A 15,863-nucleotide genomic window follows, 5' to 3' on the forward strand; every position below is an offset into this window, starting at 1 on the left:
GGAACATAAAATGTAATTATGTCCAAGTTGGTTTGGCATAAAATTATCATATTTGGTATATTAAAAGTACATTTTATTCAAACAATTATTACAGATTGAATTTACTTTTTTAAATTTTTACTTTTTTGTAACAAATGGATCTACAAGACCCTGAACTGTAAGGAACCGCTTTGGTTTTGCTAGTTTTTGAGGAGCAGGAATTTTAAAAAAAAAAACCCAGAAGAAACGATCAACATTAATAACAAAGAAAATTATTTATGTCTCCACTAGTCCTCCACATCCATTCCCATAAAAAGAACTGAGGAAAAGGGGGGGACCAAGATTCAATGAAACATGCTAAAATAAAACATTCCATAATCCATTTCTTCTTCATTTTTTCCAAAAAGGCTTTTTCCATTTCCCCCCCAGGCCTTCACATCTCTAGTGAATTGAAGAACAAAGAAGAAAAAGAAAAAAGGAGAAGAAAGGAGGAGGAGGAAGAGAAGAAGGTCATCCTTTAGTAGAGACTGGGTAGAGGGAGACTGGGTAGAGGGAGATTGTGGCCACTCACTTGAGGCCACTCAGAAAGCTCACTCTTGGGCTCGAAATTTGAACTAGGGACTCTCTGGCTCTAACACCAATATGCCATTATGCTATGCGAGTCTTCCCTCTACTGATACTTGCAGTCTGCAGGGCACAGCTATGAAGGCCACCACTTCAACGAAATCCATGCTAAGTTCTAAGACAGCCAAACTTCTAGCCCTTATAGTTTCATAATGTTTGAAGATTTAAGAGGCAAACATTTCCGATATGGTCCTCAGTACTGAACAAGCTAACCCCCAGTGTACAAGGGTTTTTGCTCCAGTGGTCAGTCAGCTGTACAAAAAGGCCTACCTGGCACACATTCACTTTACATAAACTGGCCTGTCCCTTTAGTTCTGGCAACAGAGCATGGAATGGTGGGGAGGCACAATTTCCTGACACATCTGCATTCAGGTGCTCTGCAGTGACCAACTGTTACCTCAACAATGTTTCTCCCCTCAGATTTAGAGCAGGAAGCAGACAAAGGTGCCAGGGAGCTGTAGCTGCAAAATGCCACTACTTTTCAGTATGACACGTCAGAGTGCTGTGGGTGCCACTGAACAGGAGAAGATGCAACGACAAGACCCACTGCAGAGTAAAAAAAAAAAAGTATGAGCTTAACAAAACATCTCCTTTCACCTTCACACCTAAATTGTTCATATATTCCTAGAATACATTTTTGAAAAGGAAAGTTTTTCTTCCACAACATCTTTCAACAGTTAGAAAGGAGCAATTCTACCAAAGGAGGTCTGTGACCAGCTGTATGATCCAGGGACTTGCATGATCCTTACCCCTGAAGTCATGCCATTTAAGCCTCTGAACCTCTGAAAGAACATTAAAGGGCAGCAAATATCAAATTCATTGGAGCAAGTGGTGAAGCATTAGAAGCGATGTTATCTTAAACCTGACACACAGAACCAATGAATAAGCCAGGGCTCCTTCCAGGGCCGCTAACACTACAGGATGGCCACAGGGATATTCGTCGTGCCTGCCTCAATCACAGAGACAGGTACAATGCTGGCTCCTCTAGGCATCCAGGGCCTGTTCAGCAGAGCAACAACGAAGGAAGAAACGCCTATAGAACAGCTCTATATGTGGCTAATGGAAAGACTGGAGAGCCACCGAACACTTGTCCGCATCCAGACATCTTCCAAAACTAGCAGAAGAACTGATGCATCAAGGACAACAGTGACACCTTGCAAAACCCAGAAAGCTTAACTTTTTAAAGGAGGTGGCTCAACCACGCATCATAATGATCAAACATGAGAGGAGAAAAGGGGCAGCCACGGATTTGCACTTCTGACTTTGAGGATGGTGGGGGAAGAAGAGACAAGAGGCCCAATCTGAGCAATGACCACATATAGACAGGATCCAGGATGCAGCAACAAGCAGTTGCACAATAGCCACGTCCTATGTATTTCGAGTGCAGACTTTTTGGGAAGGTCAGCCTTAAAGTCACTTGATTCACAACACCCAACTCCAGTCATGTTTACTCAAAAGGAAATCATACTAATTTCACAAAGACTTCCACATATGCAGTGCAGCCTTAAACATATCAGCTTCAAAGGACCACTGCAGTGGAGTCTGTAGATTCAGAAGTCATTAACACCTTTGACTCCCTCCAGATCAGCTTTCCCCAATCTGGTATGCACCGGGTATTTTGGACTACAACTCTCATCAACCCCAGCCAACTCAGCTAATGACTGGGGATGATGGGAGTTGTAGTCCAACATCTGAAGGGCACCAGGTTGGGGAAGGCTGATTTATATCCTGAGAATTCTCTTTTTCAGGCTACCTCTGAACTGGTGGAAAATTTCAGACACACACAAGAAATATTCAGCAAATGTCTCCCATTTCTCCACTTGCAAATAGGATGAAGAATTCCAGATGCAACTGTGGATCCAGCCCAAGATATGGGAGAGAGATTGTTACCTGACAGTGGTGAGGAACCTCCAGCCCACAGACCTAAGCAGACCTATCCAGCCTCGGAGGTTTGCCTGCAGAGCTATTTCTGACGAGCAACACCCTCCTTTCCTGCACCCAACGCCATATGATGTCAGGTGCAGAAATGTTCAGCCTTCGCGGCTGCGCTCCAACAAAGGGCGCCAAATTCTGCCTGCAAAGGAATTGAGGGGTTTTCTTACATGACAGGGGGTTTTCTGGAGGGGGAAAATTAAGCACACCTTTTTGTTTGTCTCTTAGCCCCAAAGCTCCAGCACTGGCTCTGTCTCAGGCACGGGGCAGCCCTGCTGACTCTCCCCCCTCTAAGGAAGCTTACTGGAGGTTTCTGAGTCTGGCCAGCTGCAAATATTTCCAGGGGATCTTATCAGGCCTTCCTTGATCAACCTGCTTGGCGGTGCTGCTGCATTCGCCTCCTCTGCTGCCTGTTTATTCCTCACTTGCACGGCTGGGCTGACTCCCCTGGTTCCTGGCCTTCCTTTCCCTCTGGATTATGCCTCTGTGCTTCCCATCAGCCCTTCAGTCCAACTGGATGACTATCCTGCTTGCATTTAATCTGATCATGCTTCAGTACCTGCTCTGCTGGATGGGCGTCAGAGAAGACTTGCTAGTGCAAACCTAACCTTGGGAGGACAGCTCACACCTTGGTATCTGACAGCTTAAATCTATGGAATGCTGTCAGTGCATGGCACTGAACAAGATGGCCTAGTTCTTGCAGCCCTTGAAGGTGAAGGTGACCACAGAGCAGACGCACTAACAAAACACGGCAGCCACCTACAATGAATCCGATTAAAACACACACAAAATAGAATATAAATTCAGAAAAATGAGCTTCTTATGAAAGCAGCTTCTGGCTCAGCTAAAATTAGGGTCTACTAGAAGACAAGCTATTATTGACTTAGAATCAAGTGGGACTCCAAGTGGAACGTTGTTTGAGTACCAAAATAATGGGAACCACCGTGCAATTAAAACAAACAGATTTGGGAAGTTGGAACACCAAAAGCTGTCTAAAGATCAACATCATAGTGAAAAGAGAAGAGAGTCGGGGAGATAGTAGAAATCAAGAGTAGGAAATTCGTCCTGCATCTCAAATCTTTCACAGGAGCTCAGGAAGATGCCTTATTAGGAGCCAGAGCATCGGTCCATCTCACTCAGTACTATCCACACTGACTGGGCGCAGCTCTCCAGGGTTTTCGGGTAGCTAGTCTTCCCCAACTCTACCTGGAGATGCAGTCAGGGATTGAACTTGAGGCCTTCTGCATGAAGAGTACAAGCTGAGCCATGGCCCTTCTCCAGCACCTACTTGAGCTGCCAAACAAAGCCAAAGGCAACAGACAAACACCTCAACCAGAAGAGAAAAGACCAAGCAAGGAGATGTTCATAAATGGCAACATTCAAAAAGGTCTTCCATGGCAAATTCCCTTCAGGAAACAGATCAAGCCAGTCAGAAGCAGAAGAAAAAACAGCAACAAGGACTTTAAGATCAGCACATTAAAAAATCAAATGAGATTGTAAGATCAGCATTTTGGACTAATTGGAAGGGGGGGGAAGATAGAGAAAGAAAAGTTACAAATGTGTAATCTGGGATGTGGAAAGATGTTCAGAAACTGGCACGCTTGCACATACACGCCTCAAAGAACTGGATTTTTTAAATGGAAAAAAAAGCCATATTCTGTGATCAGAAATGCTAAATTCTACAGAACATACTGACCAACCGAAGGAAACCATGCTGTTACTTTTCACAATTCTGGAAGCAGAGTTTGCCTCATGTTGCCACGGCATTTTCTTTGCTTCTTAATCTCAGATTCTAAGCTTCTGAGAATTGAATGAGGCAAACTATTACATTTTTACATGTTTCTGAAATGCACCACTCTATCCAGACTATGACTCCCAGGGGAGAAAGCAACTGGTCCAGCTGCCTCAGGCCAGCTCAAGCATTTCTCCCTCCAACTCTCACACGATTGAACAGAACTACTTGTTAACATGTGAGAAGAGGAGTAAAAACAAACACACTTTGCCATTGTTTTGCCTGCCTAGTGAAAGATGTGCATCCTTGGCAAGGTCTACAAGTCAACGTCCTTCTCTCCCCCTCACATCAGCCTCATTTCGATAAATTTCAAGGTGGCAAAAAAATAAACCATCGTTTATTAGCTAAATACTTCAACTAATGCTGTTTAGTTTGATTTCAAAGAAACTGGCTTCTCTCACAGACAATACATCGCACTGGCGGCTCCATGTCAGCGGGGCTGTACAATTTGCTTCAGTACCTTGAAAATCCGGACTAAAACCCAAAGCGGATTCCACTGCCCCACTGACATGGAGCCACCAGCCGCCATGATACATCGGCTCCAGGATCCAAAGAGTCACACAGAACTGTTTCTGTGCATTCCTGCCCCATCCTCCAGCCAAATAATATTTACAGGGCAAGATCTATTTGACCTCATGTTAAGTCAGGGGCAGAGGGTTAGCGTTGGAGAAGTGTGTAACCTGTCCGCAGCCCAAACTGATTTGTGAAGCATCTACTGTGGGGGGCAGGGAGAGGGACAGATGGTGAAGGGAAGTGGCTCTAATGCACTGCTCATTTCCATCACTCCAACGCCTACTTTGCAAACATGCTTCTCTTTTCAACCAAGGGACAGAGGCAACTATGAGTAAAGGGGAGATTTTGATCTGCTTCCCCACCCACCACCTTCCCCCCAAGACCCCTGTACAACAGAGAGTGAGGACAAACAAGAGCTCTTGACACTGTACATTTTGAAGGAAAGGCCTGTAGAAAGGGCCAAGGCAACAAAAATGTTATTCAATGGAGAGATTAAAAATGACCTACCCTCAAACGGAGTTTTTTTAAAGCAAGGCTCCAATATTTATCTGTGCTCATTAGAACTAAACAACTGTTATGCAAGCTGATTACTCAGTGCCACCAGCAGCTTTGCACCTCATCTGAGCCTGACAGAGTAAAGGAAGTGAAACCTGGATGGCATCTCCCAGGGAATGGTCAAGGGGGAACCTTGTCCTCTAGCAAATCTTTCCAATGCTTCTCATAGATTCTGAATCAGCAGGTTGCAGGGGGGATTGTAGTCACAATAGCAGCAGTGACCTTGGAACATGATTAGCCTACCATGAAGCTGAACTTGGACCTCACTCTGCAAATCTATGCTGACTTTAGAATCATCCTTCCTTGTAAGCAGGATTGTCTGTTCCTCTCAGACTTGCACACAACTCGTATTTTGTTTACTTGCTTGCTAAATGACACAGACATACAAAAAAGGTGACCTTCAGTAAAAATTTAGTTAAAATATTTCGCCTTCATCAGGAACACAGCTGGGTAGCAGGTTTATAAGTAGCCACGTACATCATCACCTCCGGCAAGTTAGAATTGCCTCCAAGTATTTATTTATTTAATTTATATCCCGCCCCTCCTCCCACGGCAGCAAGACATTAAAAGCACTTTAAAACATCTTAAAAACAAAATAATTAAAAACATTAAAACAAAACAACTTTAAAAAACATCTTCAAAAGCAATTCTAGCATAGACATAGACTGGGATAAGGTCTCTACTTAAAAGGCTTGTTGAAAGAGAAAGATCTTCAATTGGCGCAGAAAGGATAATAGAGATGGCACCTGTCTAATATTTAAGGGGAGGGAATTCCAAAGAGTCAGTGTCACTACACTAAAGCTCCGCTTATTGTGTTGTATGGAATGGACGTGATAAGATGGCATCTGCAGGAGGCCCTCACCTGCAGAGCACAGTGATCTGCTGGGTATATAAGGGGTAAGAATTTTTTCAGGTATCCTGGTCCCAAGATGTGTAGGGCTTTGTACATCAAAGGTAGAATCTTGAACTCGGCCTGGTAGCTAACAGGCAGCCAGTGCAGTTCTTTCAGCAGTGGGATGACATGTTGGCAATACCCTGCCCCAGTGAGCAGCCTCGCCGCCGCATTTTGCACCAGCTGCAGCTTCTGGACCAACCTCAAGGGCAGTCCCACATAGAATGCATTACAGTAATCCAGCCTGGAGATTACCAGTATATGGACAACAGTGGTCAGGCTATCCCGGTCCAGAAACGGCCACAGCTGTCTTATCAGCCGAAGCTGGTAAAAGGCACCTGGGCCTCTAGTGACAAAGATGGATCCAGGAGCACCCACAGATTACAAACCTGCTCTTTCAGAGGGAATACAATCCCATCCAAAGCAAGCAATTGACCAATTATCCGAACTCAGGATACACCAACCCACAGCGCCTCCATCTTGCTAAGATTCAGACTCACTTTATTGGCCCTCATCCAGCCCACCACTGAATCCAGACATTGGTCCAGGGCTTGCAGCACGCCCTCTCCTGATTCAGATGTTACACAGAAACAGAGTTTGGTATCATTAGCATACTGCTGACACCTCACCCCAAATCTCCTGATGACCGCTCTCAAAGGCTTCGTATAGATGTTAAACAGCATGGGGGACAAGATGGTGCCCTGCGGCACCCCATAGCACAACTGCCAAGGGGCCGAAAGACAGTCACCCAATGCTATTCTCCGAGAGTGACCCTGTAAGATCAGAACCACTGTAAAGTAGTGCCTCCAATACCCATCTCACCAAGTTGGCCCAGAAAGATACCATGGTCAATGGTATCAAAAGCTTCTGAGAGATCAAGTAAGAATAATGGGAACGCACTTCCCCTGTCCTTCTCCCGATAAAGGTCATCCATCAGGGCGACCAAGGCCGATTCATTCCCATAACCCAGACTGGAATGGGTCAAGATAATCTGTTTCATCCATGAGTATGTGCAATTGCTGCACCACAACTCCAAGAGTCACAGTAGGCCCTTCAGAGCAAGAACACCAACAACCTCTTTTAACTCACTGGCAACTCTTCCCTAGGTTTACCTTGCATTTTGTAACTGTAAATATATTCAAGTAATCTGACCTACAAACATAGGGCGCTACCTTATGCAGAGTCAGACCATTCATCCACCCTGGTCAGTATTGTCCATACTGACCGGTAGCAGCTCTCCAGGAGCCAGACTGGGTCCTCTCCCAGCCCTGCCTGGAGATGCCTTTGGGGACTGAACCCGGTGCCTTCTGCATGCAAAGCAGGTGCTCTACCACTGAGCGGCAGCCTTTCCAAAAGGACTAACCCATCGTGGAGGGAGGGTCGGCAGTGACCAGATATCCCACTATCATGCCTGGACCCTGACCCAGTTGAGAACTCTCTACCCCAGGAGTATTTTGTACCGAGTTTTACATTTGCCAGCTTTATTAGACTCTAGTTGCTCTCAGATGGCTTGGCAGTCCATTTTTCACTGAAAGAGCAGGACTGATAGACATATCAATAAGGCTACTATCTAATTCTCAGGCAAAAATAATCACCAAGTATTTCTCAACGCAGCAAACAGCAGAGGCCACTGTTATAAGCTTCGGCATCAAAGGATGCAAAATACCTGTCTATTTGTTTTTGATTCCTCTCCTAATAATTCATTAAGTTAAATTTGCCCTTTTCACTGCTGTAGCAGATGCTCTCAGTAAATTCTCCGCTCTGACTTCAGACAATCTCTTTGCTGAGTAGTCATACCCAAGTTAGTCCCTCTATGTGAAGTTCAACTCAAGAAGTTTGTGTTTTAAGTACTGCACTGATTTTTTTATAAAAGGATTCCCCAGTGAAGGTTTTCAAGCTTCCTTCCTTGAGGGACACCTATGCACATGTGTGTGGTCTGCCATGACACCCCTGTGCATTGCAATGGATTCTGTGAGCTTCCACAAGCCCACTGGCCAGTTCTGTTGGGCCTCACCCTCAATGAACTGAACGTGCATCTGAGTACATACCCAGTTCAACATGCCTCTGTGACTAAGACACCTGAGGGGAAGATAAAGGTGATGGGCAAGCTGTCTCCCAGGAAGTTTGATAATGGTGGACCATCTTCTCACTGAGGAACCCCAAGGTTCTCTGGAACACAGTTCGACAACCACTGCACTAACGCATTGTCCAAAAGAAATCAGACAACACCTTATATGTTCAGCAATGCAATGCATTTTGAAGATAAACAGGTGTGGCTCCTAGGCTCTTTGGTACTCTGGTGAAAAACCACAAAAATGTAAGAAACGATCAGATTCTTCTCTGCCCAAGATCAGGAAATAACTGACCTGAAAACCAAATGCCAAGTCAACTCATACCTTCTTATCAAAAAACCCACAGTAAGTAAATAGGCAGGACTTGTGAATCACACCAAAGTCCAGTGTGTCTGGGCAGTTTCAGAACTAAGACTGGAGTGTAGAGTCTAGCACCTCTAACAAAGAAACAGCCTGCAAGCCCAGAGCTTCTTAGCACTGATGCAGAAAGGGGAGGAGAGTTTCTTAAGGCAACGTGCCCCAGACCAGACAAGACAGCAAATATCGCCATTTAAACTATCTGGGTGGAACCAACAGTTCAAACGCTCACAAGCCCCTGTCAGCTAATACAGCCATCTCATTTGAGTGCAGCCCAATGCAACAAGCAGGAACGAAAGGAATAGCTCAGGGATGGTGAGGTCAATATGTCCCCCCAGCCCTCATGGGCCAAGTTCAGCATGTGGGTGGAGACGCCCACCTGTCAACCACCTGATGACACAATGACATCAGGTGATCTATTTTGCCCACACGGGTCTTCAGAAGTCCCTCTCAAAGTGCTGCCTTTGCCTTGAAAGGGGCTTTGCAGGCACTGCAGAGCAGCTGATTGGTGGTGCCTGCAAAGACCCTTTCAGCCAATCCCCACTCTCATCCACCCTACACCTTATATCAGGTGTAGGGCGGGTGGGCACGGTTTAGCCAAAATGGGCCAGAGGTTCTCCACCCCTGCAATGGCTAGTCATGTCACTTTAACAAAAACAGGTGAACCAGGGATAGCCAATGTGATGCCGTCTAGAAGTTGTTGGACTCTGGCTCCCATCATCCCTTACTTCTGAGCATGCTGGTTGAAGATGACAGGAGCTGGAGTCCAACGGCATCTGGAGGGCACCCCAGTGATAGCCCTTGAGGTAGACAGTCAACAGGCAGGCATCAAAGTACCCCTCCTAAAGATAGAATTTCGACACCACACACTGCGAGGGATAATTCTAGTTTCTAAATATCCACAGGGGAAAACAGCAACAGGAGATGCCAGTTGTAAAGAATTAACTTTACTGTTAGCCAAAGGAAGAACAAGGTCACAGGAGCCTTCCGCCCATGGTGGAGATCATGTGAAACCCACGGACTACTGACTACTCTTCTTCCACCACCATCACCCTTCCCAAGCATGGAACTTTCCATAATGTACCAAGCAACAGGTTAGTATGTGCGAGGGCCTTCTCTGTGGCGGCCCCTACGTTGTGGAACTCCCTCCCCAGCAAGATGCGTCTGGCAACTTCACTGTATAATTTTAGGTGAACACTGAAGATGCACCTCTGTACCCCACCTGGTCCTTCCAGGCTGGGGTCTAATATAAAGATAATGATAAAAAAGAAACATGCAAATTTGGAAAGCTTGGAGCAGGCAAGTCCTCTATGCAAAGATGCAGCTCTCCAGGCAAGGCACTGGTCTGAGTTGCAGCAGAATTCTAAGCCAAGGGCCCAGAGGAAGAATAAGTGATAGCTGGGGTGCAAAAGGGAAGACTTCGAAAGGAGACTCAGCACATCACTTTCTTGAGGAGCTGACCAAAGCAACAACTAGCGGGGTAAGAAGGCTACCAAAACATTCTAAGAAATGTCATGTGTATTTTAATTATTTTAAAAAGGCAGAATTTTTCCACTTGCAAAAAGCCCTCTTTCTAGGTTTTGGTTCTAAGAACCACATCTCCAGCATTTTTTCTTCTGGAAAAGCAGTGTACCACAAAATGAAGCCATATCAAACAACACAAATACATACAATACAGTATAAGAAACCCTGGGCTTTTAGATGATCTCTACTTTCCCCCCGTCCAAGGCACTCTCCTCCTGGTTAGAAATCTAGCTAGGGGCATTAGAAGGAGAAGCTGCAGTGGCAAGAGAAAATTGGAGAAACTGAAAATATTCCTTAAGATGGCACAGAACTAACACTTGTGTGGCATGCACATTGAGTGGCCCGGAGCACACTTTTGTAGATGCAGGAAACCTTTTTCCCCTCAAGCTGTCACGTGTACGTGTGCGTATATATATATACTCACATGGGTGCAGGGAAAAACATTTGTAAACAGCAGGGCCAAAAGATCACAAAATAAAAGGTGTGTCATACATCTGGCTGGACAAACTGGTAGTGCGGCTAGAGCTGTGGAGAGAGCATGATGGCAGCAAATGTTTGCTCACTTTGAAGGGTCCAAAACAAAGAGGCAGACTAAGGCCTTGAAGGAACAAGATTCATTATGTTCAGGTAAGGGAGGGCGGAAGAAGAGGGCCATGTTGTCTGTCAGCAAAACAAGTGTAAGGCAAGCCATGAACTCACGTTGGTTTTTCAAAACAGAGAACCAAGACATTCACCATCTTGAGGCTGAAGGATCCAGCCTAATCAATACACAAAACAAGGACGAGATTTTTAAACATAACAAGTAAATTTAAACAAGCAAAGAGCCTAGTTCAAAATCGTTTGTCAGTGTCCTCACTAGAAGACTAGCCTCGCAGAATCCGAGGTAAGGCCCTCTCATAGCATCGTGCACAAACGGACGGAAACTACCTCACTCTGCACACCGTGTACCACCGCAACAAAAATTTCTGTGCAACTGTGAGAGTTATAAAACCAGGTCAGTTGAAAGGCCACAGGCAGATAAAAAAGGCAGAGCCCACAATGTCAACGTTTTAAGGGGGGGGGGGTTCTGTTTGATTTTTAGTATATTTTTTTTTAAAAAAGAGATTGTTTCCTGTAGGTCCAACAGGGTTTAACTCTTCACACAAAACTACTACAAGGTATGTTTCTTATCATGTGTTTTAAGTGAACTGCCTCTTCATCTTGTAATACTTACGTTCAGTCTGTATACATGTGTGAATACTGATCTATAAGAAGAATAATATACTTCTATACTGTCAGACATTTCATATAAACCCTCTTATCTGTCTTAGCAATTTTCCCCTCCCAGACCTGTATCACAGGAAAAGAGATGTCAGGGATTATGGGTATGAGCCTGGATGAATGCTCTCCTCCCTGCTTTCCTGGCTTGAGGCAGACCATTGCTTGCAACTTTATCCAAACTGGGTTTGAAAGGAGGAGGGAATTGCCATGAGATGTCAGGGCAGAGTCTGCAAGTCCAAGAATCACCCCTATGTGTTTAACCTATTGGTAAACAGCTTCCAAAATACTAATGAAAACAATGCTTGGACCCTTCTTTTAAAAAAGGGGAAAATACAACAATTTACAATGTTGTGTCAATTATCTCTGATCTGATTGGTAAGGAAGACTGACATAAAGGCTCTCATTTTAAAGTGTATCTTAGACATTGTGAAGTTCACAAAACACCTGCCCACTACAAGTAAAAGTTTGATTGTACAGACTTTTTTCAAAAAAGCACCCATTAACCTCTGCAGTTAGACCCCTTTATGGTTTTTAAAGAAATGGCACCCTTAAACCCATGATCCAAAATCAGTATTACTTTGATCTGATGTCTGAACGTGACACCGTAAAACTGAGATGACGATGTTGACTAAAAATAATAAAGGCCCCCAAAACGGTGAACAAAATATACATCACAGTACAATAAAATGCCATAAATGAATAAGCAAGAAAAACATCTTAAGACAAACTCACAACAGAAGCAGGCTAGAGAAAAACCTTCCCATGCGAAAAGATGCAGGGGTTATCACACCAAGCCCATATTCCACATACCTAGGGGCTTGGAACCTAAACCCAGAAACACTAAAACTAAATAAAATGAGAAAATTAATTAGAAGAATTATGGGTGTTCTCACCACTCCCTATTCTAACTACTCAGGGACTCAAAGAAAAAAAAGCCAAGTAGTTAACTGCCCAAAGCACTTTTAAACAAATAAAAATAAGAGCAGGAATACTTACAGGATTCACAGCTCCCATAAGGAGTCCAGGACTCTACCCCCTCTATACTGCTGAGGCCAGCACAGTCCCCCTCAAAGTTTAGGATACAGAAGATGGGGCCCTTGGCATGCCAGCAGATGAACATATTCAAGAAGATAGATTAAAGTAATCCAGAGGAACATCAACCTGAGTTAGTACAATGCTGCAAAGAATCTGACCTGAAAGGTCAAACCCATTTCTCAGCTATGCTTGTCCTTGGGCACAAGCAGCATGCAAATATTTTTCAGGAGTCGCAATATATTAAAAGGGACAACATAAATGGGTTCTGAAGTTATAAACCTCAGTTTATTTTGAAAAAAGTGAATTTGTAGCAGCTCATAGTACTGTAGGAACAGTTGCACTTCAGTGGTAAGAAATCTACATCCCTGGCCATCAAGTTGTACCCAATTTTCCTATTGCATGGATTCAAGCCACGTTGTGTCTGTCATAACGTCCTACAAATATTCTAGAGCAGTCTTGCTGATATATTGCTACATTAATGGCCTAAACCAGCCTTTCCCAATCTTTGGGACCCCAGATGTTGTTGGACCACAATTCCCATCAGCTCCTGCAACCAGTGTAGCTAATCGTCAGGAATGATGGGAATTGTAGTCCAGTAACATCAGGGAACCCAAAGTCTGAGAAAAGCTGGCCTATTATTTATTTATTAAAAATTATATCCTGCCCTTCCTCCTAGAAGGAGCCCAGGGTGGCAACACAATGCCTATCTGCAATGCCTAAACGACACAATGCCTATTCACCTAGGGGCAATTCTTACTAGCCACAAAGGACCAGGCAAATTGCCACTTACAACACTGAACAACAGCATGCAACAAGATGCAAATATTTCACCCAAAACTATCAAGACAACATAAACAACCAAAAGAAAGGCAACATACCAGCATTAGCACCATTGATACCAGTGAATATGAGCACATTTGCAGATAACATTCAGAGTTTAAGCAAACTGATCCTTTCACTCTTGCCTAATTTATACAACTCAACTCCCCCCCTCCCAATAAACCAAACAAAATCAAATACACTCTGTCATGATAACCAGAAGATAAAGGCTACATACCTTCCTCTTGGCTACAGAAATAACTTCATGAAGATTTAAGGCTTCCAAAATAACCTCATGAACACCTAAGGCTTAAACTATGGTCTTTATCAACATATCCAAGTAATAAGTACATCACACACATGACAAAATGATTTTAACTTCACTCAGTTCCTTGTACCACACCCCTCCCTGGGATGTCAGCATATTTATATGTATTTGTACCCACTGAGAATATTTTCAACCAGCCTGCAAACAGCAATGAATATGATACTCAAACAGGGTATCATAAGGGAATGAGAACTCAGACGTTCTAATGCTTAGATCCCCAAAAAGTATCTGGATGCACTAAAATGACATTTTGCTGCCAGACACAGCAATTACTGAAGACAAACAACACAAGGCCTTTTAAATACAGATCACCACCATCAATTAGCAGCATGGGCACAGTGAAAAAAGTGGCTTTTGCAGCTTACATACCCCTCCTTTGAAAAATGGAAATGGCCTGCCTTCAAGTCGATCCTGACTTATGGCGACCCTATGAATAGGGTTTTCATGGTAAACAGTAGTCAGAGGGGGTTTGCCATTGCCTTCCTCTGAGGCTGAGAGGCAGTGCCTGGCCCAAGGTCACCCAGTGAGCTTCATGGCTGGGTGGGGATTCGAACCCTGGTCTCCCAGGTCACAGTCCAACACTGTAACCACTACAAGACATATGTCTTAATCAACATGAAGACATGACATAAGTGCAGCATTCATTTCCATGTATTTCTCAAAGCTTTCATCCAGGCTCCTCCCCAGGCTAGGATCAGGCCAAATGAACGGCAAGCAGAGGATGCTTCCTCTGGCCCCACTGCCATCCCCATCACAGGTCTCTGGGGAAAAGGGTGTCAGGCTGTTACTGATTAAGAAGAGAGGAAGTAACCTTTCCAAGGGAAATGGCATTACCCCTCCAAGGGTATAACACACAAAATTTCCAGGGCTGTGTATGTGGAAAGAGCCGGGGGGGGGGGACAGGAACTGTGAGGAAACATTTCTGCCCCTGGCTCCCTCTGAAGGCATGCTTTTGTCTGCAACCACATGTGATGATCCACAAACACATCTGGCCATTGCTGGCTACCAACAGCTTCTCTTTCTTTTTGGGGGGGGCGGCGGCTTTGCACTCCCCTATCCCGTCCAGGCCATCATCTCAACCAGGAAAGGCCAAGGTACCTTGTGCAGCCATTGTCTGGACAAGACACAGTGAATTGAGGGGAGCCGCTAATAGGCCAGATGGCCCCCTTGCCTTCTGCCTGGCTCCCAGGGCACAAAGCCAGGCCCCGACCCATAACTGAAGGGGCAGCCCCTTGTAAATCCTTTCCCAGCCCCCCAGTAGTTAAGAATGCCCCCTCCCTGTGCCCAGGCAGACTCATTCTGCGAGTTACAGAAACAGGCAAGGCTCTTTTTCACCCCCTCTGATCCAGGCCTAAGACAGGCTTCTCTTCTAAACTCTCAGAGAAGGAAAGGGGTCCCAAAGCTTGGAAGCTCATGAAACCCATAATATCCCCACACACATCTGACACGTCACACAAACCCAAACCCAGCACAGTAACAAACACTGCTTTCAATGATAACCCCAGCTATTAAGTCTCTTATTTCTGGAGAGCAGAACCTCTTCACTATTAACCCTTCATCCCCCCCATCCAAGCATTATTATCCCCCGCCCCTCTTCATGTCATCTGTTCCAGCCATACAGAAACACACCTCTAACCAGTCAACTAGCAATACTGTTCCTCTGAACCCTATAAGGAACATAGCAATGTAAGGTCCTTGTCTTCGCTCTTCTGGAACTGCCCCCACCTCCCAACCATGGGGGGGGGTGTCCTATGACACTTCACCCCGCTGTTTCATTCCATTATATTGTAAGTTACCTTGAGCACTTTTTGTAATGGGATAACTTTTTAAATAAACAACAAAGAAAACAATATATCACCGCCCACCCCAAAAACCATACTGCAATTGGCTAAATAATATCCTAACCACCTCCTGTTCCCCAGTAAAAATGTCCTCCTCTCTTTCTCCCCCCCAATCAATCACATTTGGATCTTTGCCCTCAGTAGGCAAGTCTCTTCCTAATGGTCTGGCTCCACCCCTCAGATATAAAGCACCACACACCATCCCTCTACATTCTGATTTTTTCCTAGTGGAAAAAAGGCAACTCCATCCTCTACTGACACCCCCCAATACAAAGAAGCCACACCCCCACTTTATTTTAAAGAGGGAGGAAGAAGTCTCTCTTCCGGCAGAGATATTACT

General features: G+C 44.8%; 1 protein-coding gene across 2 annotated transcripts in view; it reads right to left on the reverse strand.

Annotated features, from left to right (window-relative positions):
* The window catches only part of TAOK1 (TAO kinase 1), a 75,126-nt gene that overhangs the window by 57,932 nt on the left and 1,331 nt on the right, over positions 1 to 15,863 (reverse strand). The window contains exon 2 of one of the 2 annotated variants that reach the window (XM_061605521.1): positions 1,001 to 1,149. The exons of the other annotated variant lie outside the window; for it this stretch is intronic. The gene's annotated coding sequence lies outside the window, so the exon portion shown is untranslated. The remainder of the gene's footprint in view (positions 1 to 1,000; positions 1,150 to 15,863) is intronic. 2 annotated transcript variants of the gene reach the window in all.

This window comes from Rhineura floridana, chromosome 21 (assembly GCF_030035675.1).
Source record: "Rhineura floridana isolate rRhiFlo1 chromosome 21, rRhiFlo1.hap2, whole genome shotgun sequence".
NCBI lineage: Eukaryota > Metazoa > Chordata > Lepidosauria > Squamata > Rhineuridae > Rhineura > Rhineura floridana.